The 27,638-nt window shown below is 45.7% G+C and overlaps 1 long non-coding RNA gene across 1 annotated transcript; it reads right to left on the reverse strand.

The window, feature by feature from the left end:
- Nucleotides 1–3,150: 3,150 nt before the first annotated feature.
- LOC122464755 lies at nt 3,151–23,666 on the reverse strand. Its single transcript, XR_006289084.1, has 3 exons — nt 23,342–23,666; nt 4,637–4,860; nt 3,151–3,962 (listed from the first exon to the last, which is right to left on the reverse strand). It is a non-coding gene; the product is annotated as an uncharacterized LOC122464755 (long non-coding RNA).
- Nucleotides 23,667–27,638: the final 3,972 nt, after the last annotated feature.

Here is a 27,638-nt window from a genome sequence, read left to right on the forward strand (position 1 = left end):
ATGATGGGATAACATGATTTTGGTAATTGATCTTTAAATATTCCTGGTAAATAGCCCCAATGGCCTGTGATGGGATGGGATCTGAGTTACTACAGAGAATTCTTTCCTGGGTATCTGGCTGGTGAATCTTGCCCATATGCTCAGGGTTTAGCTGAGCACCATATTTGGGGTCAGGAAGGAATTTTCCTCCAGGGCAGATTGGAAGAGGCCCTGGAGGTTTTTCGCCTTCCTCTGTAGCATGGGGCACAGGTCACTTGCTGGAGGATTCTCTGCTCCTTGAAGTCTTTAAACCACGATTTGAGGACTTCAGTAGCTCAGACATAGGTGAGAGGTTTTTCGCAGGAGTGGGTGGGTAAGATTCTGTGGCCTGTGTTGTGCAGGAGGTCAGACTAGATGATCATAATGGTCCCTTCTGACCTTAGTATCTATGAATAAAAATATTTTTTGTGGCAAAAGGAAAAAAGGAGGGAGAGAACCCTATGGTTCCTGTCAGATATGTAATCTGCAGTGCCCAGATGTTTTTGTCTATAAATACCTAGATTGAATAATATTCACTGGTCTGACTTAAACTTAAAAAAAAATGCCCTGAACTGCAGTCCGTAAGTCTCAGGATTCTCAAAACAGTGGGTGACTATTGAGCCTGACACACAACTGAGTCTGTTAATGTTTGTTAGGGGGCTTATTCCACTTACTTCCCTGGTCCTTCTCGCATGAACAGAGAACAACAATACCCGAAGTCCAAAGGTGCAAACAATTTGATGTTTATTGGGGTGAACTTCCAGCAAGCATGATTCCAGTTTCCTTCCTTAGTGTCCCCCTTCCTAGCTCTGACACCACAGAGCCTTACAACTGTGTCCTTGTTCCCATTCCTGCCCTTAGCCAAACATGAATCCAATTTCCTTACCTCCATTCCCTGTTCCCATTTCCCCCTGCAGGGGACTTGACTGCAGACTATATAGTAAAACTTGAGTTCTACTTAGCTATACCTTAACCAATCATTTTCCTGAAATTTAACTAACATCCTAACATATTGTAACACGATTATGTAACCAATTATATCCCACCACCTTAATTAGTTTACACCTAGCAAAATTAATTATACAGCAGACAGAAACAATCACAGACCCAGACAGAGATTATACAGACAAACAATAGCAAAGTGGGAACTATAAATGACAAAACAATACAGAAGTGAGGATTTCACATCCTAGCTATTGATAAGTGAGTTCTTGCCAGACAGGATGCTATCAAACTAAGTTTCCTTTTACATTTTCTAGGCAATTCCCTTTCTCTGGAGTTGATAGGCACTATCAGGACAGGATTGTATACCTAACAGCCCAATAGCACCTTCTTTCAATGTGACTAGTTTGGAATGTGAGGAGGTGACCGGTCGCTTCCCAGTATATGGCTGCCTCTGTTGCTTAGCCAAAAGCCTTAGCCTAAGAAAGGGCCTCAGACTGTCACAGTAAGAGAAGGCCCTTACACCGGCAGACAGTGATTTTGATTCTTTTATATCGCTATAACTAGCCAAGTGATAAGAATACATCTACATTCTTAGAGCACAGGCCTTTACAGACAGGCCTGAATAGCTATATCCTAACAATGTTTCTTGAGTTTTGCTGCTGTGATTTCATGGTACAGTAAAAGCTGCATTATCCATCTATGTTCCAACTGGAAAGCTCTATAAACTGATATTTCTAATCTTCTTAGAAAGTCCGGTTTATAATGTGGTTGGTGCGGGGCTGGCAGGCTCCCTACCTGGCTCCCCAGAAACAGCAACATGTCGCTGTTGCTTAGGCCGAGGAACGGCCACAGGGGGTTCAGAGTGCAAGAGTAGGTGTGGGGCGTAGGCTCTGGGAGAGAGTTGGGGTGCGGGAGGGGGCTTGAGGCAGGGGTTGGGGCATGGGAGGGGTTTCAAGGTGCCAGATCTGGGGGGTGCTCATCTCAGGTGGCTCCCTGCAAGTGGCAACCTGTCATTGCAGCTCCTAGGTGGAGGTGCGACTAGGTGGCTCTGCAGTTCCCATTGGCCGGGAACTGTGGCCAATGGGAGCTGCAAGGGTGGTGCCTGTGGGTGGAGGCAGTGCACAGAAACCCTTGGCAACTCTGCCTAGGACCAGCAGGGACAAGTTGCAGCTTGCAGAGAGATACCTGTGGTGAGCACCCCACAGATCTGGCACCCCAAAACCCCTTCTGTGCTCCAGCCCTGCACCCCCTCCCACATCCAAACTCCTTCCCTCTTAGTTAACCTGAATTTTTCATTTACCTGAATGCCCCCCATTCTCCCAACATGCTGGATAAAGAAGCTTTTACTGTATTTGAACTTAAATTCTGTGTGTGGATCACCCTGTGCTGTAGAAGTGAAGGTTCCTTCACTTCCCAGTCCTTGGCTCTGTGACTTTTGACTCCTATGTCAACTACAGCCTCAATTACGTACGTACATACATACATTCATTCTCTTAGATTGCAAATCACCCATCACATCACAATGAATAGTAAACAGCACACAAGTCATTGCCCAGAAATCTTCCTCCACATTTCGTGGTCTTCACACACCTTGAGAAATGCACCATACGGCATCCCATCCAGTCAGTCACATCATTGACCTACACTTGCTGCTGATGCCCTTGGCACCAGTCCCTGCAATTCTTGCTTCAGCAACTGTCCTTTGCTTATCCAACTCACATGTCCTGCAAATTCAAGTTTTCTTCATTTCTTCTTCTTGATCGCAGGTATCACTCTAGTTATGCTGTAAATTCAGGCAAGTACCTCCTTGTTAATGGTGTACTAACCATAGCTAACCCAGAGCAATTGCCTGTAAAGCATTTCTATTCAAAAGCAAAGAGTCTCTTAATGCTTTTTCTTAACTTCCATGTCTTGCATGTATATAGCATGATGCTTAAGACAAGACACTGCACAAAATTTCTAAATCATCAAGAGCCCAAGGTTGTCCACGCTCATATTAAAAGCTGTGGTAGAGGATATTTTGTGAGGGAATCTAATCAATGCCCTTACAATGGCCCATTGAAAGAGAGGGGGCTGTCCCTCTGTGGAAAGGCGTCCTCCCAAAATAGAAAATCCTAGGAATCCCACAAGAGGGTAGGACTATCCATGCTGAGATACTGATCCACAACAGTGGCACCTGCCCCCAGCTCATCTCATCCTTGCAACACAGCTGATTGGAGATGGGAAATTGCACTTGAAGGACACCCCTTCCCCTTCATGAATTCCAGGGAGAATGATCAGGTCCTATTAATAAATAAATGTATTAAAGCCCTGCCTAGGAGCCCTAGTCCTGGACCAAGAACTCATAGTAAGTGCTGTCCAAACCCATAATTTGGTACTGGAATTACATGTAAATATCAGCAATATAAATTTTATTTAGCTGTTTAGACAAACTGAGGTATAGCATGGGCTACTAAGATGTATTTGTAATGTGCCTCTAACTCATTAACAATAATGATAATTAAGTGTTCATATCAAAAGGGAGAACATAAGCCTTGGCCTTGGCACTCATTTCAGACCACATGGTGGCATTCTATGGGGTTTATTAGACTCTTACCCTCTAATCAAACAGTCCTATGCTTGGTACCAGTACATAGGGAGCCTTCAGTCACACTAACAGCAGTGTCTATCACAATCACCACTCTCACTGATGTTTTAGCCTTTTACGTAGGGATCATGACTCCCTTTCAGTCTCTACACAGGAACTGCTTTCATCTTCTGCCGTTTATACATCATCACATTCTTAGGAGCTGTTCTTGCTTTAAATGGTAAAAGGGAAGAAGGCAACAGATACTGGTTAATTTACACAAAAAGTGAAGGCCATTGTTAAGCCTAATGGCTCCTGTTTGTACGTGTTCTGTGTAGGAGGATCTTCTGACAAGTCATCTGGGGCAGAAGATGAACATCCGGTGTTTTAATCATTTTTTGTTACATATCAACTTGCACTGCAGAAAATATTGCTAATTCAGAAGGAAAAATCAATCCCATTAGTAAATAATACACCAGCTAATAGCAAATATAAAACCCAGGCTGTCAGTAAATTGGATAATATTCTACCAGACAATGATACTAGAACGTCAAAGATATATATATATCTAGATATAGATATATATAACTGCTTCTTCACAAATCTAGGCATTACTTCTATTAGTGGGCCAAATTGGGATACCATGAATCGTTATGATAATGAACAAATATCTTTCAGAAATTCAGCTGAAATACCTTATGCTCCCTTTAAAATAAATCCAGATTGCTTTTAATTATTTACCACTGAAAACTCAGCATGAAAAAAAAAATGGATACATGGATTTCCTTGTGCACTATGCCATTAGGTGAGATTTCTCTCTTTCTCACCACATCTCTCTGAAAGAGGGGAATGGCTAGACTGCAAGGTGGCAAAGCTACAGGCCCGGAGAGCTCTTCCTTGGTACCAAAGAAGCCCACACAGGTTCCAACTGCACCTCCCTCAGAGCGCACAAGATCTTCAGCAGCTGTGCTTCCCTCCAAGTACCTAAAGCCTGTGATACTGTCAGGGTCCTTTGTCATGACTACTTCAGCACAGATGTCAACCCCAGTACTGATCACCCTTGCAGCACCGCAGGAGTTCTGTTTTCCCCCCAACACCTGGCTGTACCTCAGACTCCTGACGCTGCTCCTTGGCTCCAATGTGCTGTCAGTACTTAACATCCAGATCACCTGAACTTTACCCAGTACCAATTGTTTCACTTCAGATCTCTCCAGGCGCTCCACTTTTCCTTGGCAAACCTGAGCAAGAGGATTCTGATAAGGATTCCACCTTGGTCTCTCTTCTTCACTCCTATATAGGTCCCTTCCTAGAGGCCTTTGCCGAAGCTGCAACTGTTGGATCATATTAAAGAAGTTCTGTATTAAAATCAAATGAGTTTGATTCCCCATAGTTTAAATTCCAGGGTATTACTAATTAAGAGGTCTCTTGGTTTTTGGTACTGTTTTTTTCCCTCTGTGTGAAACTTGCAAGCTGCTAATTGTGTTAGTACATTCTAAGACAGAGTCTGGTCTCAAAGCAATTCTTTGTAACAACAACTACTCACACAGAGAGAGACTCAAAACAATACTCTAACAGAAACAGCACCCAGAGACTCCCCGCCCTTTTGTTGTAATCATCTCGCTTTTTTATGTGAAAGTAGAATGAATTATATTGAAATTATAATTCATTAAAGAAATGCTGCTTGAAGAGTTTGTTGAAATATAGTTGTCAGGAAGAGAAACATTAAGGAGTGTGAGACAATGGGTCCTCAAACTAATGAACGTAGAGCTCCTACTGAGCTAGGAGATTGGTAAACGTTAGTATGCAAATAAGATATGTATGTATATTTGTCAGTTTCTCCTTCCTTTTGTCTCCTATGTTAAATTGGCTTTGGCTTACGTGTATAAATAAGTTAGCTTGAGCTTTTGCAGGTGGCTCACATATATCTGGGTGCATTGGCAAAGTGCTTTGCTAATAAACAGAGTGGTCTGACAAATTCAGAGAGTCTTGAATCTGACTTTGACAATTTGGAGGTTCCACCGAGATGGCAACAGTCTTCACTGGGTCCGTGTGACTCCTGACTGTTCTTAGGACGGCCGTGGCAAGTCGGCACCTGGGTATTTGGCCCGAGCAGTCCTCCGCCAGAACGGAAGGGTGCATGACCACAGTGAAGTCTACGCCATCGAACCTGTTGGTTCCCACTCTGTTCTGGTAGGGATCCCGGGATCTGACATGAGGAATCTGGTCAGGTAATTATTTCTGTGTTTTGCCCGGACTGAGGACTGTCTTGTCTCTGTGTCTATCCATCCTCCCTGTGGTGTGTTTGAGTCTGGGCGCCATCTCCGTCCAGGAATCGGCTGACCAAAGGGTTCCTGTCCCCACGGTCTGAGTGAGTGAAATCTGCACAATTGCAGCCGCACCGCGCCTTGGGTAAAACCCTTGGTATGAAAGCAAGGGCGATTGAGGCAGTAGCCTGTGGGGTCCTTTTGTGTGTTGCATTGGGCATCGCTCTGATGAACCCGATTTTCCTTCTTGTGTGATTGGTGTGTAAAGTCCTCCTGTATGGGTAACCAGACATCTAAGTCGGGACAGTTCCCTAAAGGAACACCGGCTCATTTTATGTAGTTTAGGAAGGGTCTGGACTCCTGTAAATTTCTGGAAAAATGGTCTAGGCTAACTCAGGAGAATCCCAAAATTCAGTGGCCACTGTTAGGATCTTGGGACAAAGACCGAGTAGACGTCTTAAAAGACAAACTTGGCCAACCTAAAACTAAATTGGCAAAAGGAGAGGTTGATTGTTTCATGCAGTGGTGGGAAGAGGCAAATCATAGGTGGACAGAATCAAAACTTGCCTCTCTTAAAGATTCAAATGACAAGTTAAAAGCTTTATTAGAAGCCCTCTCTCCCAGCCAGATCGAGCGCTCCCCTTTATCCCGTTCTCCAAGAAGATCAGGATCAATCCCATCCCCCTTCATACTCCCATCTCATTGTGGGAAAAGATGAAGAAAACCCCTTGTTAAATTCTGGGGATGACGATGAGGAAGATGCATTAATTGGCCTGGCATCCTTGCATCGGATCAATAGGCGGTCACAACAACTCCCAGGGGTCTCCAGTTCAGACCAGTCTGGATCGTCCAATACCACCCAGGCCCATTCCTCCAGTACCACTCAGACCCATAAAGAAAAAAACCCCGTTCCCCCGAAACCCTCCAGTCTGCCTGACTCCTGTTTTTCCCCATACATACAAAGATAGCCTGGACACTGATTGGGCCCAACGCTTACGCTCTGGCTCTAAACCTATCCAAGCTCCCCTCCAAATCCTGCATACTGGGGGGCCAACAAGAGGGTCCCACTTGGGTCTATAAACCCTGGACTCGTACAGAGCTCCTTTCAATTGTAAAAGGCTTTCCAAAGCCCCTGGAAAATCGTACCACATTGGCACAGGAATTTTTGTTAGCGTCCGACACCTATGAACCCTCTGAGGCAGACCTCCTGCAGCTGTGCAAGCTACTTGTAACCCCTAGCGAGCATGAAAAATGGCTCACAGCAGCCAATTGGCCCATCAGTGAGCGCCATTCAACTTTACCAGACACCGGTCCTGACGCTGAATACTGGAAAAAGTGTAAAGACTGAGCTAAAAACCTACATGAGGCCATTCCTTGAGTATGGACTCCAAAAACAAACTGGACAGCCACACATTGCTGTAAACAGCGACAGGGAGAAAGTCCGGGTGACTATCGCACCCGACTGACTGATGTTTTTCTGCAACATTCTGGTATACAGCAACCGGGTGAAAATGGGAAGGGCGCCCTGGCTCACGCATTTGTTAATGGCCTCCTACCTACTATTGGCAGTATGCTAAAGCGAATAAGTGTTGGGTGGGAAACTGAAACCATGGATAAATTGCAATCAGTGGCAGAACACTGCCATTGCACTCTAAAGGGAAAGGAGGAACAATCTTCCCAAAAGTTAATGGCCCTGCAAATACAGCGTTATTCAGGGCAAGCTAAACAGTACCGGGGAGGGGGACGTGGTCACGGGAGGGGCCGTGGAAATGGATTTTTGGGGGTGTTTGTAATTAGTGTAAACAACCCGGACATTGGAAAAATGAGTGTCCGCGTCGGCCTAATAGCTCTGTAAACAACCAGCTAGACCCCCTGTCGGCACAGCCCGACAGTCCCCAGACTTACTTTGTCCCACAGCAATGACAGAACACCAGGGAACCTCAGGAAATTTTAGCTCCTTTACTACCTCTCACTCCCACGGGTGAATGTGTTTTGACTATTAATGATCTTTTTCTCCCTTTCCTTGTTGATACGGGAGCTTCGCTCTCTGCAGTTCGTACTGCTGACCTGCCTGAGGTTCCCCGCTCCGAAAAAACCATATCTGCTGTGGGCATTACGGGAGTCCCAACCCCTTATCCCCTTTCAAAACCTCTACCAATCCAGGTTGGTCCCCTTTCCGCTGACCATGCATTCTTCCTCTCGGATTCCACTCCGGTGAACCTTTTGGGTCGGGACCTGTTATGTAAACTTGGCTGTACCATCTACTGTTCCCCGGATGGTGTCTACTTACAAATGCCCCAGTCCTCTGAGTGATTCTGTAGCCTCCCTGCTGTCTGAAACTCCCCTTTCCACTCTGGTCCCCTGCTGCCCATTGGTCCCGTCCCTTGAACACCTAATTTCACAGGTCCCATCCTCTGTGGCCAACCCACCCGTCTGAAGTGGGCCATTTACATACTGACCCTGTCTGCATTATTGTTGATTCTTCCAAACCTCTGCCTCGCCTGTCTCAATACCCTTTAAACCCTGAAGCAGAGGCTGGAATTGCTCCAGTCATGACCGCCCTGCGGAAACAAGGCATTATTATCCCCTGCTCCAGCCCCTGTAACACCCCTATCCTCCCAGTTCGAAAAGCTGATGGTAAATCGTGGCGGTTTGTTCAGGATCTCCGGGCCATTAACAGCATTGTCATACCTGCCTTTCCCGTTGTCCCTAACCCAGTGATGATTCTGGCTTCTATCCCACCAGATGCAACTCATTTTACTGTTGTTGATTTGTGCTCTTTCTTCTCTGTCCCGGTTCACCCTGACTCCCAGTTCCTGTTTGCCTTTTCTTACAAGGGGCAACAGTACACATGGACCACACTGCCCCAGGGGTATACTGAAAGCCCGTCATATTTTTCCCAAGCATTAGCCCAATACCTTGCTGACCTTGTTTTCCTGTCCAGGTCCACACTAGTCCAATATGTAGATGATCTACTCCTCTGATCCCCTTCATTGTCTGCCTCTGAAACTGACTCTTTAGTGCTCCTTACTGCCCTAGCAAATAAGGGTCACAAAGCTTCTCACTCTAAACTACAACTCTGTCAAGCTTCTGTCACATACCTTGGCTTTCTCCTCTCCCAGGGTTCCTGTGCACTTTCTCCCACCCGTGTCCAAGCTATCCTTAGCTTTCCCCGACCCCGCTCCCCACATCAGGTCCGGAAGTTTTTAGGCATGGCTGGATTTTGCAGACAATGGATTCCCCAATACGCCTCCCTTGCAAAACCTCTCCAGTAACTCACTCGATTCTCTGTGCCTGACCCCATGCCGTGGCCCCCTGAGGCCAATTCTGCCTTTGTTTCCCTCAAACAAGGTTTGGCTTCTGCCCCTGCCTTAGGGCTGCCTGACTATTCTAAGCCTTTTACCCTTTTCTGCCATGAACAATCTGGGTGTGCACTTGGGGTTCTCACTCAGATGCACGGAGAAAAGAACCACCCAGTGGCTCATTTCTCTGCCATTTTAGACCCTGTTGCCCAAGGCTTACCCCCCTGCCTGCGTGCTGTGGCTGCTGCAGCACGCCTAGTTGAAATATCTGATTCCCTTGTTCTCCGCTCTCCTCTTACCTCACTCTGTAGAAACTCTCCTGCTACAACGTAACACAGGCCACCTCTCCTCTGCCCGCCTTACCAGGTACGAACTTTTACTACTATCAGCTTCATATATCTCCACAAAGCATTGTTCTCAGTTAAACCCTGCCACTCTCCTTCCTTTGTCTAAAGACTGTGATTCCCCACGACTGCCTTGCAACTGTCTCTGCTGTCACCATCCCGCGCCTTGACCTTTCTGATGTCCCTCTCCCTAACTCTGACCTTGATTTACTGATGGTTCCTGTTTTCGAGATGACCAAGGTCATCTCCTTGCAGGATATGCTGTAGTTTCACTCTCTGAAACCCTGGAAGCTGCGCCTTTACCTTCTGTAACCTCAGCACAAATCGCTGAATTAGTTGCCCTCACCCGTGCCTGCTTTTTGGCGGAGGGACACTCCGCCACCATTTACACTGACTCCCGCTACGCTTTTGGGGTTGTACATGACTTTGGTACCCTCTGGCAAACTCGGGTTTCCTTACTTCTGCCGGTACCCCTATTAAAAATGGGCCCTACATCGCTGCCCTCCTGTATGCAGTTTTACTTCCGTCTGCCCTAGCTGTTGTTAAGTGCCCTGGCCATTGAATGGCGGATACTGATGTTGCTAAGGGTAATGCATTTGCTGATGCCTCTGCTAAACATGCTGCTGCCATAGAACCTTCCCCAGATGCATTTCTAGGTTCCCTTTCTGTTTCTATACTGCCACCGTCCCTCACTGACCTCACCCTGCTCCAAGACTCTGCCCCAGAAACCGAGAAAGAATCCTGGGTTGCCCAAGGTTGCTCTCTACATCCCGATTCTCTTTGGTGGTCGCCTACTGGCGCCTTTGTAGCCCCCTTTTCACTCTACCTGTCTCTGGCCGCCCTGCTACATGGTGTTTTGCATGTTGGAAAGGAGGGGATGGTCTCTGCTGTAACTAAGACAGGATGGTGGGCCCCCCATTTTAGCTCTTTTGCAGCCCGCCACTGTGCGGCCTGTACCATTTGCCAAAGCCATAATATTGGTAAACCTGTAAAAGTGGCCCAGGGGTTCCAGGGCCTGCCTCAAGCACTGTTCTTGCACTGGCAACTTGATTTTGTACAAATGCCTAAGTGTCAACAATATGAATTTATATTGGTTATGGTATGTTTATTCTCTGGTTGGATTGAAGCCTTTCCTTGTCGCAAGGCTGACTCACTGTCTGTTGCCAAATGTTTGTTAAATCATATTATGCCTGCCGAGGGAATTCCTGCTACTCTGTCCAGTGATTGGGGTACACATTTTACTGGACAACTTGTTCAACACCTGGACCGTATATTGCATATCAAACACGTGTTGCACTGTCCCTACCACCCACAGAGTGCAGGTGCAGTTGAAAGACGAAATGGTGTACTTAAGAATAAGCTTGCTAAAATTTGTGACTCTACAGGATTAAGCTGGCCAGTAGCCTTACCATTAGCTCTTATGGACATGAGATCCACTCCATCCCAAAGGCATAAATTAAGTCCCTTTGAAATTGTTATGGGATGCCCTATGCGAGCTATGACTACTATTACTCAGGTTCCAGATTTGAACTTGACTCACAGTGCGCTCCTTCAGTATTGCAAGGGACTAATGCAAGCTGTAAGTCACTTCCATTCACAGGTTCGAGCCGCCTGGCCCACGGAACCCACCTCCGATGCTTGCCACAACCTCGAGCCAGGTGATTGGGTCTACGTACGGCGCCATCATCGAAAGCACGCCTTGGAGCCCCGGTGGAAGGGTCCTCATCAGGTACTGCTTACTACACAGACGGCTGTTAAACTATCTGGCATCGCAGCGTGGATACATGCTTCACAGTGTAAGAAGGCACCATCCCCAGAGAACCAATCACCTCAGGACAATGCAGAGTCAATTTTGACTCCAGAAGAAGATGTAGAGGAACAGTCTGCAATACCTTACAATCTATGCTCTCGTAAGGGTTGCCAGAAGCAGACGAATAAAAAAAAAAAAAAAAAAAAAAGCAGTAGCGAGCCTAGCGCCTACTGCCTGGTGGGCATAAAACCGTGACTGCGGTTCCCTCAGTTGAGGTTGTCAGAACCAGAAGAGCCTTGCCTCCAACATGTGCCTCTGCCTGTTCCTCGGCTGCTGGTATCTTACGGTCTGGGGAGACCATGATGACAATTCTTTTATCCAGCAGCAGGTGTGGATAGCTCAGACCCTTAATATTTCTAATTGCTGGGTCTGCAGCCACATCCTAGCCCACTCTCAAACTGGTGTTCCTGTCCTGGCTATCCCACTCAAGTCCCCAGGCCTCACTGGAGGGCCTCGTCTGTTTAACAAAATATGGAACAGCAATGACACTTGGGAAGCGGTGGGAATAAATGCATCTAAATGGATAAGTGTGGTGGAGGGAAAAGGTCATTGGTGTTGGATGTGTAATGGGACAGGGCTGGATCTGGGGAAAAGCCGTTGCCTTCAGCATATTGTGGCCAATGGTGTATGGGATTATTCAAACAAAACTAAAAAGTGTCGGGCCGGGTATGGAGATATGAATTTTTTCTCAACCTGGGATCAATCTCATGTTCCCCCTACAGTAACCTTAGTGAAAACAATACAATCTTTCAATGTCATGCAAATAACACCACTCCTCGTAAGGAGAATTACCCTGTACCCTTTGGGAGATACTACTTCTCCTTTGCAAACACCTATATGACAAATGGGTGCAACCGACCCTTCCCGGCCTTAATAGGTCATCACTGGGTGTGTGGGACCAGAGCTTATACCGCACTACCAGCTAATTGGTCAGGAATCTGTTATCCTGCCCGACTCTTCCCACAATTCCGAGTGCTAGGAACCTTCCCTCGAGAACGCCTCCGCAATTGCATGCGAAAAAGAATGGGTATCTGTTAAGTCCCATGGTATGTAAATAACATAAGCCCCTTAACCTGGGAAGAGGCCATTGGCGGTTTCTTAATACCATTATGGGGAGTAATACACCATGCAAAAAGGCTCCTAAGGTTACAAGCAGTAGTTGAAATAATGGCAAATGAAACCGGAGAAAGTTTAAGAGCCCTGGCCAAAGAAACAGGGGCAATCCGACAGATGGCCCTCCAAAACCATCAGGCATTGGACATAGTGCTGGCGGCAAAAGGAGGGACTTGTGCTCTCATTGGAAAAGACTGCTGTGTGTATATACCAGAAAACACCAATGAGGTAATAGATTGTGCTAGCCACTTAGAACAAATCACATATCTTCCCCACGAAGAGCCAAGTTCTTTATGGAAGTGGCTAAGTAACCTTTTCAATTTCTCTGGCATAGGAAACTGGTTGTTTCAGGGAGCCCTAACTCTCCTGTTTGGAATCCTAATAATTTTTGTATGTTTTCAGTTACTTTCCTGTTGTATCCAAAATTGTGTCAGGCATGCTACACAGATAGCTGCCCCAAACCAGAGTGCTAATTTGATGATTTTAAATATCACTGATGAACAAAGAGATAATGCTTGATATGTGGAACCAGTAATTGTTGGTCATTGCGTAGCTTGACCAAAAGGAGGGATTGTGAAAGTAGAATGAATTATATTGAAATTATAATTCATTAAAGAAATGCTGCTTGAAGAGGTTGTTGAAATATAGTTGTCAGGAAGAGAAACATTAAGGAGTGTGAGACAATGGGTCCTCAAACTAATGAACGTAGAGCTCCTACTGAGCTAGGAGATTGGTAAACGTTAGTATGCAAATAAGATATGTATGTATATTTGTCAGTTTCTGCTTCCTTTTGTCTCCTATGTTAAATTGGCTTTGGCTTATGTGTATAAATAAGTTAGCTTGAGCTTTTGCAGGTGGCTCACATATATCTGGGTGCATTGGCAAAGCGCTTTGCTAATAAACAGAGTGGTCTGACAAATTCAGTGAGTCTTGAATCAATTGTGATTAAAATAGAGAGGGAGGATGTATCTGGATGGATGCTTGGTGTGGATAATAACTGAATGATCAGGGAGGTGCCAGCCTAAGAATGCAGTGTCCATCGGCTGAAGAAGGTGTCAAGTGGAAAAAAACAGAGGACCCCCGGAGGGCAGACTGGAATCCACCCAACAGCCTCAAGAATGGGAGAACCAAAGAACAAGATAACATCTGGCAGCATGGAGCCGTCAGGAATGTGCCATCTGCTGATTGATTCAGCAACAGCATGATGAGGCAATTCCCATAGACTGGCATAGGAAGAAATTCCTATAAAAATGGACTCTAGAAAGTGAGAACTTTGGGGTCTGATTCTGCAAACCAACTTCCAGGAGCATCAGATGAGCATCTGACAAGGCCCTGCTCCCTCCTCATGTCCAGGCCACCTGGCCAGTGGCTTGGCACGAGCAACTCTAAGGCTGGTAACTATGATGATAACCTTGCAGAACGTGTGTGTGTGTGAGTGTGAGAGAGAATGTGTGAATGAATACGAAATTGAATGGAATGTTATAGCTATAACTGCTTACTATGATTCTTTCTGTATTCACAATAAATGTGGCATTTTGCCTTTTCCCCTTTAATAAGATCCTGCTGGTTTTTACTTTATTGGTATAAACACAACTGCTCATGGCCCACGATTACCACCAACTCCTCATTGGTATGAGCACCCTTGGGTGCGTCCTCCAGTGCTGCATGCACTACCACTCTGACCAGCTTATCACCAGCAATTTTCCCAAAGTATCAAGTACTCACCATAGAGAGGAGCAACCAGCATCACCTACTCCCTCCAGGAGACCTGATCCTCCAGAGAAATAATTCAAGGAACAGGAGGCTAGAGCCAATGAAGGAATCTCCCCCACAGCCAACATTTTCTCTTCAGCGGTGGGGCAGGGGCAGTGGTGTGGCTGCAGACAACAGTGGAGCAGGGCAGCAGGGGGAGGAGGGGCAGCATCTTCCCTCCTGCTGCAAACTTCACCCAAATGTGGTACAAAATTCGGCACTCCCCCTGCCCCGGTCCTCCCCAAATGGTGCCCCCGAAAGAGAAAAAGGAGAAATGTGATTACATTCTGCCAAAACCCCACTGACAATCAAAATTAGTACAAAATGTGCCCTTACACCAATTTTAAGGTCACACTGAAGCAAAACCAATAATACATCTCTTGTATGTCCAACAGTAAAACAATGCTATTTGCTGATTACGACAATGTTGTTAAAATGGCTGCTACAGCGAACATGGCATGAGCTGCCCCTGGCCCCATATCTGAAAACCTTGATTAAGTCATGCCCTAAGACTGTGGGTTTCATGATAAAAGCATGAAATTTGCCAATTCCATCATTTTTTTTTGCACAAATCTGATCAGCTATCTGTAAGAGAGAGACCAGGGTTGAGACAAGAGACCTGGGTTGGGCTGTCCATAGTGGCCAAGGGAAGAAGCCTGGTGAAACCTGTGGAAGACCAACAATTTGACAGAAGATTTGATGGGATGAGGCTGGGGAGAGGCCTAGGGAATAGCAAGGTAGGGAGTGGCTGTAGGAAGAATGAACAGGGAGCGGAGTTTAAGGGAGTTTTGTTCAATATCTTCATTCATGATCTGGAGGATGGTGTAGATTGCACCCTCAGCAAGTTTGCAGATGACACTAAACTGGGAGGAGAGGTAGATACGCTGGAGGGTAGGGATAGGATACAGAGGGACCTAGACAAATTAAAGGATTGGGCCAAAAGAAATCTGATGAGGTTCAACAAGGACAAGTCCTGCACTTAGGACGGAAGAATCGCATGCACTGCTACAGACTAGGGACTGAGTGGCTAGGCAGCAGTTCTGCAGAAAACGACCTGGGGATTACAGTGGACAAGAAGCTGGATACGAGTCAACAATGTGTCCTTGTTACCAAGAAGGCTAATGGCATTTTGGGCTGCATAAGTAGGAGCATTGCCAGCAGATCAAGGGATGTGATCATTCCCCTCTATTCGGCATTCGTGAGGCCTCATCTGGAGCACTGTGTCCAGTTTTGGGCCCCACACTACAAGAAGGATGTGGAAAAATTGGAAAGAGTCCAGCGGAGGGCAACAAAAATGATTAAGGGGCTGGAGCAGATGACTTATGAGGAGAGGCTGAGGGAACTGGGATTATTTAGTCTGCAGAAGAGAAGAATGAGGGGGGATTGGATAGCTGCTTTCAACTACGTGAAAGGGGGTTCCAAAGAGGATGGAGCTAGGTTGTTCTCAGTGGTGGCAGATGACAGAATAAGGAGCAATGGTCTCAAATTGCAGTCGGGGAGGTTTAGGTTGGAAATTAGGAAAAACTTTCACTAGGAGGGTGGTGAAGCACTAGAATGGGTTACCTAGGGAGGTGGTGGAATCTCCTTCCTTAGAGGTTTTTAAGGCCCAGCTGGACAAAGCCCTGGCTGGGATGATTTAGTTGGGGATTGGTCCTGCTTTGAACAGGGGGTTGGACTAGATGACCTCTGGAGGTCGCTTCCAACTCTGATATTCTAGGATTCTATGGAGGACAGCTGCCCATGATACAGAGTCCCTGGGCTGGAGTCCAAACTAGACGAGGGGCTCAGACTTCTCCATCTTGCCACCTGGGTGTGGTATGAAAACCCCTATGGGCCAAGAAAAGGACTGGGAAAAGACTCTGGGGAAGGCAAATTGCTGTTATACCCTGGAGAGGAGACAAAGTGGACAGGCCTCAATGGAGGCCTGTGACCCAGGGGAAAAGAGGTCTTTTTCCATTACATTTGGGTATTTATTTGGATTTTGTTTATCCTGGAAGGGTAGGACCCTTGCCTTTGGTCTTCCAGTCAAAGCACCCAGATATTTGAGGGGGGAAACTGAGGCACATGTGACTTGACATCAGACTAGGTAAGCCACTGTTACATTACTTATTATTAACACAGAGCCTAGGAGCCCAAGGACCAGGACCCCATTGTGTTAGGTGCTGTACAAAGGCAGAACAAAGCAGTGGTCCCTGCCCCAAAGAACTTACAATCCATGTATAAAACGAGACAAACAGATGGATACAGACAAAGAGATGGGGGAGCAAAAGGAAACAAAGAAACAATAATGATCAGCATGACAGGCAGTGGTCTCAGCATACCAAAAGCCTAGCCACTGTAAGTTTCTTTTTTGTAGACATCTGGACAGAGGAGAGTTTTAAGCGGGGTCGGGGGGGGGGGGGGTTGAAGGAGGATAATGAGTTAGGTTTGCAGATATTAATAGGAAGCGCCTCCCAAGTGTGAGACGCAGCCTGGGAGACAGCAGGAAGATGCTTGTTTGAAAATTTAATAAGTGGGTGACGGAAGCTGACATCCTAGGCTGATCGGGAATGGGAGTCGACATTTTGATAGTGAATGAGAGATGATAGGTTATTAAAAGCCTTGAAATTGAAAACCGTTTATATTTGATGCAATAGAGAAGTAGGGGTGAGTGGAGGGATTCAAAGAGGGGGTGACATAGTCAAAGCAACAATGTAGGAAATGATCTTTGCAGCAACATCCTGAACGAGAATGAGGAGGACAAGGTTGTCTGTGTCAAAGCCAGAGAGAAGTAGTTGAGACAGAATCATAGAAATGTAGGGCTGGAAGAGACCTTGAGAAGTCGTCAAATCCAGCCCCTTGTGCTATGGCAGGACCAAGTAAATCATCCCTGACAGCATGGATGGTGAGTAACATGCTCCGCCCCCCAGGCCCCCTCCTCCTGCTTCTGCTAGGCATGGCTGCTCCAGTCTCCTTGTAGCGTGGCCCCAGCTCGGGCTACGCCACCCCATGCTCTGGGGCTGGGGATGTGCTGCCTGCCCTCCTGGTGCTCCGGGGCTTGGGAGGGGAGGCTGCAGTTGCATCACCTACCCTTTCCTCTCTCTGGGGCTGGGGGATAGGGGTGCGGAAGGGGTGGGGCTAGGGGCTAGCCTCCTCCAGCTGGTGATTCACACACCGCCCATGCCTGACAGGTGTTTGTCCAACTTGTTTTTAAAAGCTTCCCATGATGGGGACTCCACACCATCCTTGGAAGCCTATTCCAGTGCTTAACTATCCTTATAGTTGGAAAGATTTTTTTAATATCTCTCCTAAATCTCCATTGCTGCAGATTTAACCCTTTACTTCTTGTCCTACCTTCTGCATACAAGGAGAACAATTGAACATGGTCTTCTTTGTAACAGCCCCTAACATATTGGAAGGCTGTTATCAGGTCCCCCCTCAGGCTTCTTTTCTCAAGACTAAACATGCCCAGTTTTTTTTTAAACCTTTCCTCATAGGACAGATGCTTACAAATTGTTTAATAATCTGCTCCGGTGTCTTTCCAGGTCTGACAAAAATGAGAGCCTGGATGAGAGTTTTAGCTGCGCAGACAGATAGGAAATGTTTTATGCAGAAAGAATTGCAAGATTTAGATTTCATATTCTACTAACCTCTACCAGCCTCTCCACACACTTTCAATCAGATCTCTGCCTCCAATCAATTTTCTTTTTCCCTTAGCCTCCGGAAGCAACTCTTAGTTTCCAATCCATTCTTTGCTCCAGTAGGTCCATCAGTGTATCCTCTGGTCACCAGATACTCCGTTCTCTAATCCCTCCAACCTCCCTACTTTCAATGGATCCTCCGCAATCTGTATGGAGCAGCTGCTAGTGGAATGTAAGAGCGTGGGGTATGACTGCAGAAACTAAGGGTTAAACTCTGTCTTACAAGGTGGGTTACTGCACGGAGGGAGCAACCAGTTGCAGTCAATACCATGCTCAGGTTGTTGTATTAGTATTTTAATAATAGTTTAATTGTTAAATACCCTCAGACACTGACAGTTTGTATGTCTACACTGCAATCATGGGGAGTGATTGCAGCTCCTATAGACATACCCGAGCTAGCTTTTCCCTAGCTAGCTTGGGTACTGGAGCAATTGAGCTGTGACAGCCCTGGCTTCAGTGCAGGCTGTACAAGCCTACTCAGCATCCTGGGGAATTACACTGTTGCTAGCCTGAACTGTCACAGCTTCACTGCTTAAGTACCTGAGCTAGCTACATTACAGCTATCTCAGGTATGTCTACATGAGATGCAATCACATCCCACGATTTGCAGTGTAGACATAACCTGTATAAGATGAACAACATATGGTAGTAGGAGCAAACAGATTTGGGAGCAAACAGAAAGAAGTTTACAGCAATTTCAGATTCCTGAACTGCATGTACACACTCCTCAAGGAGGGATGGCCCCAAACCACTACCAGAATTAATGTTTGGGGGAATAATAGGAAGTATCAGGCAACCTTAACTATAAGTGTTGCTACCTGTACCACCTATCAACTTTAAGCTATATATGAGGAGCAGGTGTTTGTCTCTACTCAGTATATGTACTCAGAATCTAAAAGGAACTGCCTAGATTCCTGCTGTAACTTTGAGTCTGGACAGTGCATTCTTGTTAGGCTAACAAAAAACAAAAATAAAAAATAATCAAAGCAGTCTGGTGTAGTGCTATATCACAGCGTTGGAGCTATTGGGTGTCAGTGGAAAATAAGAAACTTTGACTCAGAGCATATATAGGCAAGGTACTATGAAAGACCTCAGAATTCCCCAATGGAGAAATGAATCCACAGCTTTTCTTTTTTATAAAAAGATCTGGACAAGACCTGGTGAATCCAGAGGGTATAGGATTTCTGTTTGTATGCAGAATGTACCTTACATAATCTCAATGATATAGTAAAAATCATAGTGTTTGTACATCTGTTTTCACCATATGAAGGGTTGTAAAATGATGTGCTCCTCCAAGATTTTACTCTAATCAGAAAGTTGATAATGAAGGTAACTAGGCAGTCAATAGAGATATAATAATGCAACATCATGGAAAGTCACGTTGTTATTTAGCATTTTGTAATTTCAAAGTGTTGAACAAACAACCTGATTTGTTTTTTGGTGGCATTGTTTGAGCAAACTGAAAGGGTAAAATGAAATAACAGTTAATGATAAGTAATGCTATTATGTGGAAGGCCTAATAAAAAACACCTTAGAATTCAGCAAACTTACACGTGCATCTGATTTCTGGTAAAAAGGAGAGCATGTGTAGGAGAACAAAGTGATCACAAATCTCTGAAACTGCAAAATAGATAGGGATTTTCAATGATTTGAGTTTGAAAGTAAAACCTTATTTATTTTTATTATAGTAACTACGAGCCCCAGTCATCTATCAGGACGCCATTATGCTAGCTGTTGCACCAACACAGAACCAAATCAAGTTCCTGCCCACAAAGAGCTTACAATCAAAATACTTCAGACTCTGGAGAATGCCAGGGGCCTTAATTGGCCACTTAGTTGTAATTCACAGCCAATACACACCCCAAAGGCCACCCCCCTCCCCCAAGCCAGAAGTATTTGACCATGTGTATGTTGCCAGTGTGAACTGAGGTCATGCTAAGTAGTCCTCTCAAAACAGGACTACTTAGCATTATCTCATTTTGCACTGGCAGCATACACAAGATCAGATACTTCAGGCTGGGGGTGGGAGGATGGACTCTGGGGTCAATGAACACCCCTGGCTTTCCTTGGAGTCCCTGTTGCTCTCAGGAGTAGAGCCACCCTGGACAGTTGGGATCTTTAGTTCTGTCCTACTCCTCCCCTCCTGTGAGAATGGTTTTGGGTTGCTGGGGGAAGGGGGGAGCAAAAAGGGGAGAGAAGTCTGCCTGCAGCAACTCTGATTGGTTATTCTGCCTCAGGAGGCAGGGAAGTGGAGCAGGCAGACAATCATAGTAGAAGGACTGCTAAACAGAGATGGGGTTCACCTGTTGAGAAAGGGGAAGAGCATATTTGGCTACCATTTGGCTAACCTAGCGGGGAGGGCTTTAAACTAGGTTCTATGGGGGCAGGTGACCAAAGCCCAGAGGTTAGTCAAAAACATGGAGACCTGGGAGAAGAGTCAGAATCTGCAGGGAACATGGGCTGTTATAGCAGAAATAAGGGGGAGACAAGACAGAACAGGGGGGAATCAAATCAGTATCTTAGATGTCTGTATACTATTGTGAGAAGTACGGGGAATAAGCAGGAAGAACTCAAAATGCTAGTAAATAAACACAACTATGAGATAGTTGGCATCACGGAGACTTGGTGGGATAATACACGACTGGAATATTGGTATAGAAGGGCACAGCTTGCTCAGGAAGGACAGGCAGGGGAAAAAGGGAAGAGGTGTTGCCTTATATATTAAAAATGTATACACTTGGACTGAGGTTGAGATAGAAATAAGAGACAGACTTGTTCAAATCTCTGGGTAAAGATAAAAGGGGTAAAAAACAAGGGTGATGTCATGGTAGGGGTCTACTACAGACCACCAAACCAGGAAGAAGAGGTAGATGAGGCTTTTTTTAAAAAACTAACAAAATCATCCAAAGCACAGGAGTTGGTGATGATGGGAGACTTCAACTACGCAGACATCTGTTGGGAAAATAACACAGCAGGGAACAGATTATCCAACAAGTCCTTGGAATGTATTGGGGACAATTTTTTATTTCAGAAGGTGGAGAAAGCTACTAGGAGGGAGGCTGTTCTAGATTTGATTTTGACAAATAGGGAGGAACTGGTTGAGAATTTGAAAGTGGAAGGCAACCTGGGTGAAAGTGATCATGAAATGGTAGAGTTCATGATTCTAAGGAACGGTAGGAGGGAGAACAGCACAATAAAGATAATGGATTTCAAAAAGGCAGACTTTAGCAAACTCAGGGAGTTGCTAGGTAAAATCCCATGGAAAGCAAGTCTAAGGGGAAAAACAATTGAAGACAGTTGGCAGTTTTTCAAAGAGACATTATTAAGGGCACAAGAGCAAACTATCCCACTGCGTAAGAAAGATAGGAAGTGTGGCAAGAGCCCACATTGAAGATCTCCTGGGTTAAGCCAATGATCTAAAACTCAAAAAAGAGTCCTACAAAATGTGGAAATTCGGTCAAATTACAAAGGATGAATATAAACACCACAAGTATGTAGGGACAAAATTAGAAAAGCCAAGACACAAAATAAGATCAAACTAGATAGGGACATAAAAGGTAACAAGAAAACATTCTACAAATACATTAAAAGCAAGAGGAAGACCAAGCACAGAGTAGGCCTGTTACTCAATGAGGGGGAAGAGAATAACAGAAAATGTGGAAATGGCAGAGGTGCTTAATGACTTTGGTTTTCACCAAGAAGGTTTGTGGCAATTGGACGTCTAACATAGTGAATGCCAGTGAAAATGAGGCAGGATCAGAGTCTAAAATAGGGAAAGAACAAGTCAAAAATTACTTTGAGAAGTTAGATGTCTTCAAATCACCAGGGCCCAATTAAATGCAACTTAGAATACTCAAGGAGCTGACTGAGGAGATATAATGGGAGACATTCCAAAAGACTGGAAAAGGGCAAATATAGTGCCCATCTTTAAAAAGGGAAATAAGGACAACCCAGGGAATTACAGACCAGTCAGCTTAACTTCTGTACCCGGAAAGATAATGGAGCAAATAATTAAGCAACAAATTTGCAAACACCTAGAAGATAATAAGGTGATAAATAACAGACAGCATGGATTTGTCAAGAACAAATCATGTTAAACCAACCTGATAGCGTTTTTTGACAGGGTAACAAGACTTGTGGATAGGGGAGAAGCAGGAGATGTGGTATATCTTGACTTTAGTAAGGCTTTTGATACTGTCTCACATGACCTTCTCATAAACAAACTAGGGAAATGCTACCCAGATGGAGCTACTATAAGGTGGGTGCATAACTGGTTGGAAAATTGTTTCCAGAGAGTAGTCATCAGTAGTCATCCAGAGGTTCAAGGTCATGCTGGAAGGACATAATGAGTGGGGCCCTGCAGGGGTCGGTTCTGGGTCCCGTTCTTTGTCGTCATTATCTAAATCATCGATGAAGATATTGAATAGAGAGAGTACACTTATAAAGTTTGTGGACGATACCAAGCTGGGAGGGATTGCAAGTGCTTTGGAGGATAGGATTAAAATTCAAAATGATCTGGACAAACTGGAGAAATGGTCTGAAGTAAATAGGATGAAATTCAATAAGGACAAATGCAAAGTACTCCACTTAGAAAGGAACAATCAGTTGCACACATACAAAATGGGAAATGACTGCTTATACTGTGCCCAGACCCATGTGTATGGTGCAGGGAGATATTTCCTTAAGCAGTTGTGCAGTCCCAGATTTATTCACTACTAATGGAGCTGCACCCAAATGTGCCCCTCCTGGCTTCTGCAAAGAAACATATGGTGATATAGAAACTGTGGGTCATGGTGGAACAGTAGCCTCAGAGGATGCAAGAACACTCACTGATGTCAATAGGACAATGAAATGCCTGAGTACAAACTGTAGACTTGGAAAATAAGAGATCAACAAGTGGCCTAAAGATATACAAATAGTTTGCTGCAGCACTCCACAGCCCAGCTGGCCTGCACACCTTCCTTGTAAAACTGAGACTACAAGTGACGAAAAGTTGGGGTGGCTCAGCACAAAAAAAAAAAAAAAAAAAAGGCTAAAAGGAAGCCCGATCCGTCTTTGCTGGCATCTAGAGTTCAACGGCATGGTTCTGCATGATCTTCTATTCTGCATGTAAAAAACCACGTGTAGCCCCCTCCCTTACCAAGGACTTTGTACCCCAAGAGAAGAGACACCTTTTGGGTTCTGTAGGCACGTCCGGCCGGGGCCGTAACTCTCCAGGGCGGCAGGGAACCAGACCGCCTCGCTACTTCGGTCAGGTGTCGGGGAACTAGCCTGCCTGAGCAAAGAGTTCAATAGCAAAGCCCAGGCTCCTGGCTGTGAGCAGCCTGGGAGAGGGGGAGACTGCCACCCTCGAGATGGGTGGCAGGGGGGACGCAGGCCCTCCCACTCCACTGCTTCCCAGCCCAGGGCCCTGGCAGCAGCAGAAGACCCGCTGCTGTGTCAGTGGGGTTCCTGGCCACAACACACTGACATTGGCTCTGGCAGTGCTGCAGCCTGACTAGGGTTGGCTGCCCCTGGGCTACTTCCAACCGCCCACTCTAGAGGTACCTGGGTCCGGCCAGCATCCTCCAAGGGGGTCACACACCATGGGCTCCTCGGGGTAACTGGCGCTCAGTTGGCTTGGCGGCTCCTCAGGGTAACTGGCAAACAGCAAGCTTGGCAACATCTCTGGCTAGCATCAGGCATTGGCTGGTCTGGCCAGTCCTTGGGTCAGCCACTGATTGCCATGGTCTCCCAGCTGGGAGCTCTACCACATGCATCTGGCCTCTCCAGTGGCTGTGTTTCAACTGAGCTCTGGGGTCGGGCTTTTATACTTCCGGTCCTGCGCCTTGACCTCTGAGGGGCGGGTGCAGGGTTCACTGGCTCCTCCCACTTTGGCGCCCAGAGAGGCTCATCCCTCTCCACGGCGGTGGGGAACCAGACCGCCTTGCCACAGGCTCCCATGGGGTCTATGGCAGAGTCCTGCATTGTTGACTTCTCTGTCAGTGGCGTGTGTGGGGGGAAAGTGGAGGAGAACATGAACCCCCAGTCACCCTGGCAACTCGCCTCCCTCAACAGTTGGGAGGAGGGGAGCAGCCCCCAGTAGCCAATTAGGGTATGTCTATGCTACAATTAAAGACCCCTGGCTGGCCCCGTTTGGGCTCGGGCTAAGGGGCTGTTTAATTGTGGTGTAGACATTGGGGTTCAGGAGAAAGTCTCCCTACATCCTGTCAGCACAGTGTAGCACTACAAGGCCCAGCAAATGGTCTGTCTGTAACTCCAGTCTGCAGGAAAGCCTCAGGAGGAGACAATCTGTTCTTCCTGCTACCAGCCTGCCAGTAACTGGAGGAGACAACCTGTCTGTCCTACCACCTCCTACAGCCTGCTTGCCAGACCACCTTGGATCTGGGATTTCAGATCCAGACACCCAACCTGCTTACAACTGAACCCATCAGTACTGTTCTGGAAGGGACCAGGCAGTTAGTCCTTCTCCAGAGATTCCCAGGGGGGACCTACTTGCCTGACTGCTCTGCCAGAAAAGAAACCTGAGTGAGTACACTGTGTTATAGTTAGATAGGTAGTCAGGATTTAATTTTGCACCATTAAGGCACATTGCATCTGAGACAGGACTTTGATCTACCCGGATACTCAAGACCAACACTGCCAATTCCCAGTGCAATGAAGCGTGTTTCTAACAGCATCTCTTTACAGGCCGGCAGTGCATCTGCACATGCAACACCTGGATACCTGTGACGTGGGGGACAGACAGAACTGAGGAGAGAGAAGCTTTTGGGTAGGAACATTGGGAGAGTATGTGGTCATGAGACCTAGTATGCTTGCCGGTATAGTCTTTAGTAATTAAAAATAAATTAAATATCTCCAATCATTTTATACCGATGGTAGATTTCTCTTTAAGCAAATCCTTACATAAGGTTTGTTGTTACTGTTTTTAATTTGTTTGCTTGTGTGAGCGTCAATTATTTTTGAGTTCAAGTGTTGTAGCCATTGCTCTAATGTGATTAACCCTTTGTCTCCCGGGAGGTGCTGCCCAATAGCTTTACTCTTCAGCGCACCAGTAGGAGCCAGGCATCTAGGAGCCAGCAGCACTGTGAGCCAATCCTAGCTGATAGAAACTTTGGAACTGTTCAAAGACGGTGAGTATCCCTCTCCTGTTTGCACTTCATATAGGTACGAAGCCAGTGCCAAAAGGAGGATTGATTACACATGGCTTGGAACAAACCACCTAGCAAGTGTCCTGTGGGTGCTGTGTGCAGCTCCTTTGTATTTTGGCCGGCATTCTGTAGTTGCCTTGGGTCACTAGTACCTCTAAGACTGGTCTATGACCCTGTCTGGAGGCCCCTTTTGAAGTTCAGCTGGCCACTCTTGGCTCTGCTCTGTCAGTGTGTAACAGAGTGGCTTGCCCCTGGGCTGGAGAGCCTGGGGTTAAGACAGCCTGATTAGAGGATAAGCCCCATCTAAGTCAGGAAATTCCCTATGAAGGGCAGCAAGTGGTTGCAGTAAGGGGAAGACTTGATAAACTACAAATAGTGAGAACAGCTCCTGCAGGGAAGACTTTCATACCAGAGGGTTTGGAAGCCAGAGCTGGAAAGCTGAGACTCTACCCAGGTAGGGTCTGGGAGTGGTTACCAAAGCAGGAAAGGCCCAGGCAAAAAGGCTGGGAGTAGAGTGAATTGGAGACTGTTAGAAGTGAGCAGGCTCCAGCAGAAAGAACTGGGGTGTGGGATTTCCCGGCAGACGCTACAGGAAGGAATCAGCCAACAATAGGGTAAAATTGATGGACTGTGTTTTGAGATGTTAGTTTTATTTTGGAACTTAATTTATATGAATAAACTAAGGCCCCTGAGAAGGGGGAAGGGGGGTGGAGGGATAGGCAAAGCCCTTGCAGAGTTTGTGTAGGGAGCCCTTTGAGGGACGAGTTATTGGCAGGGCATGGTAGAGTGACCTCTAGTCACAAAGGGAGACAGTTGCTCAGGAGACAGTTGCTAGGCTACACACTGGATCTATGCCAGGGGTTCTCAAACTTGGAGTCGGGACCCCTCACGGGGTTGTGAGGTTATTACATGGGGGGGTCATGTGTTGTCAGCCTGCACCCCAAACCCCACTTTGCATCCAGCATTTATAATGGTGTTAAAAATATAAAAAAGTGTTTTTAATTTATAAGGGTGGTTGCACTCAGAGGCTTGCTATGTGAAAGGGGTCACCAGTACAAAAGTTTGAGAACTACTGATCTATACGTACATGGTGAACTGCTATGCCTTCACATCAGGGAGTAGAGTTGTGACTGGGCCTGTAACTGTGTATTTATTTTTCTCTGTCTTTACTTGCTGATAAATCTTTTTATTTGATTCTTTACTTGCAAGTTGTAAAATTCTTCTTTTCTTGTCTCCCCCTCTCCCCAAGGAATTGGGGATGACAATCCCACACCCCAGTTCCTCTTTTGCATATTATTTGGTTGGGATTTTTCATATTTTTCTACTTTATTTTATCAAGGTGGTGTGGTGGTGCGTGTTATGTAGTTGCAGGTTGTTTTTGGTTTTTTTTTGGAATCTCCCCCACTCCCTGTATCCTGAGTATTTGTCCAGAGTCCCCTGGCAGCATAACCACATGAATTGCTGTTGGATCTGATGAGGTGTCATAGCCTGGTGGGATACTGTATGTGACTTCAGGAAATTATTGACTAGTTGGCCTGTCTGAAGCAATCTGACATGTGTTTCTCTCAGAGGAGACTCTTTCAGCACCCACCAGGTTTGCCCCCTGGCACCAGCACAATGGTGGATAGCTGCCGGTCCTTTTTTTTTTTTTTGCTTCCCAGTGTGACCCATATACATCACTTATGTAAGAACATGTCCATACTTCAAGCTGGAGGTATAAATTCCAGCTGAGGAGACATACCCATGCTAGGTCTGATTGAGCTAGTAGCTAAAAATAGAGTGTAGATATGGTGGCATGAGCAGTGGGTGGGGCTAGCTATCCCAAGAATTAGTGTGCTCACCTCTACAGAACAGCAACTACTGTATAGGTTTGTTTATGCCTTTTCTTTTGTTGCTTGTATTTGCTACGATCACAAATTCTTGCATGCACAATCCCTGATTTTGAAACAATTTAACTCTTCCTATTCGTATTTGAAACGTGATAGTCCATCAGTGGCCGCCTAGAGTTTTCCCGGGAAAAAATTAGCGAGCTCGCAAATTTCAATTTTGGAAAATTTTGCCAGTGATTGTCTTTTTTTTGTGTCTTTGGCTATTTGTTTTTCAAATTTCTTCTAGCCTTTCAAATGTAAGTCTTCCATTTTACTTGCTGTTGTTTTTCTTTATATTGGCTTCCCTTGCTCTGGATTTTCACTTTTTGAAGGATATCCTTTTCACTTGAATGTCAGGTACTTTCCCTTAGTCATACTTCTTTTTATTCCCACTTCCTATTTTGCTAAGGGATATACAGACATACCTTTTGGTACTCTAGTTATGGGATGCTTAAGTAGCCTCCATACTAGACTGAAAATTTTTAACATCTTAACTTTTCTCTTTCTGGATTCCATATTTTTAAAATATCTCCCTTTGTAAAGTTTAGAGTCAGTTCTATTATGGTACAATCCCTCCCCAGAGGATGTAGAACATAGTTATATGGTGAACATTATAACTTAGTGGTTCAATTATGGTTCTTCTTAAACCACCTCCCATATTATATTTTAATTAGGACTAAATCAAAACTAGACTTTTCTGTGTTCTAGACATAGCTGTTCCAAGAAGTATTGCTTATGATATTGAATAAATGCTGATCTAAATTCTACTCTGAGTCATTTGGCCTAGTAATATAAGATTAGTGACCAATTATTGCTATTTTATTA

Source organism: Chelonia mydas, chromosome 2, assembly GCF_015237465.2.
Source record: "Chelonia mydas isolate rCheMyd1 chromosome 2, rCheMyd1.pri.v2, whole genome shotgun sequence".
Taxonomy (NCBI): Eukaryota; Metazoa; Chordata; order Testudines; family Cheloniidae; genus Chelonia; species Chelonia mydas.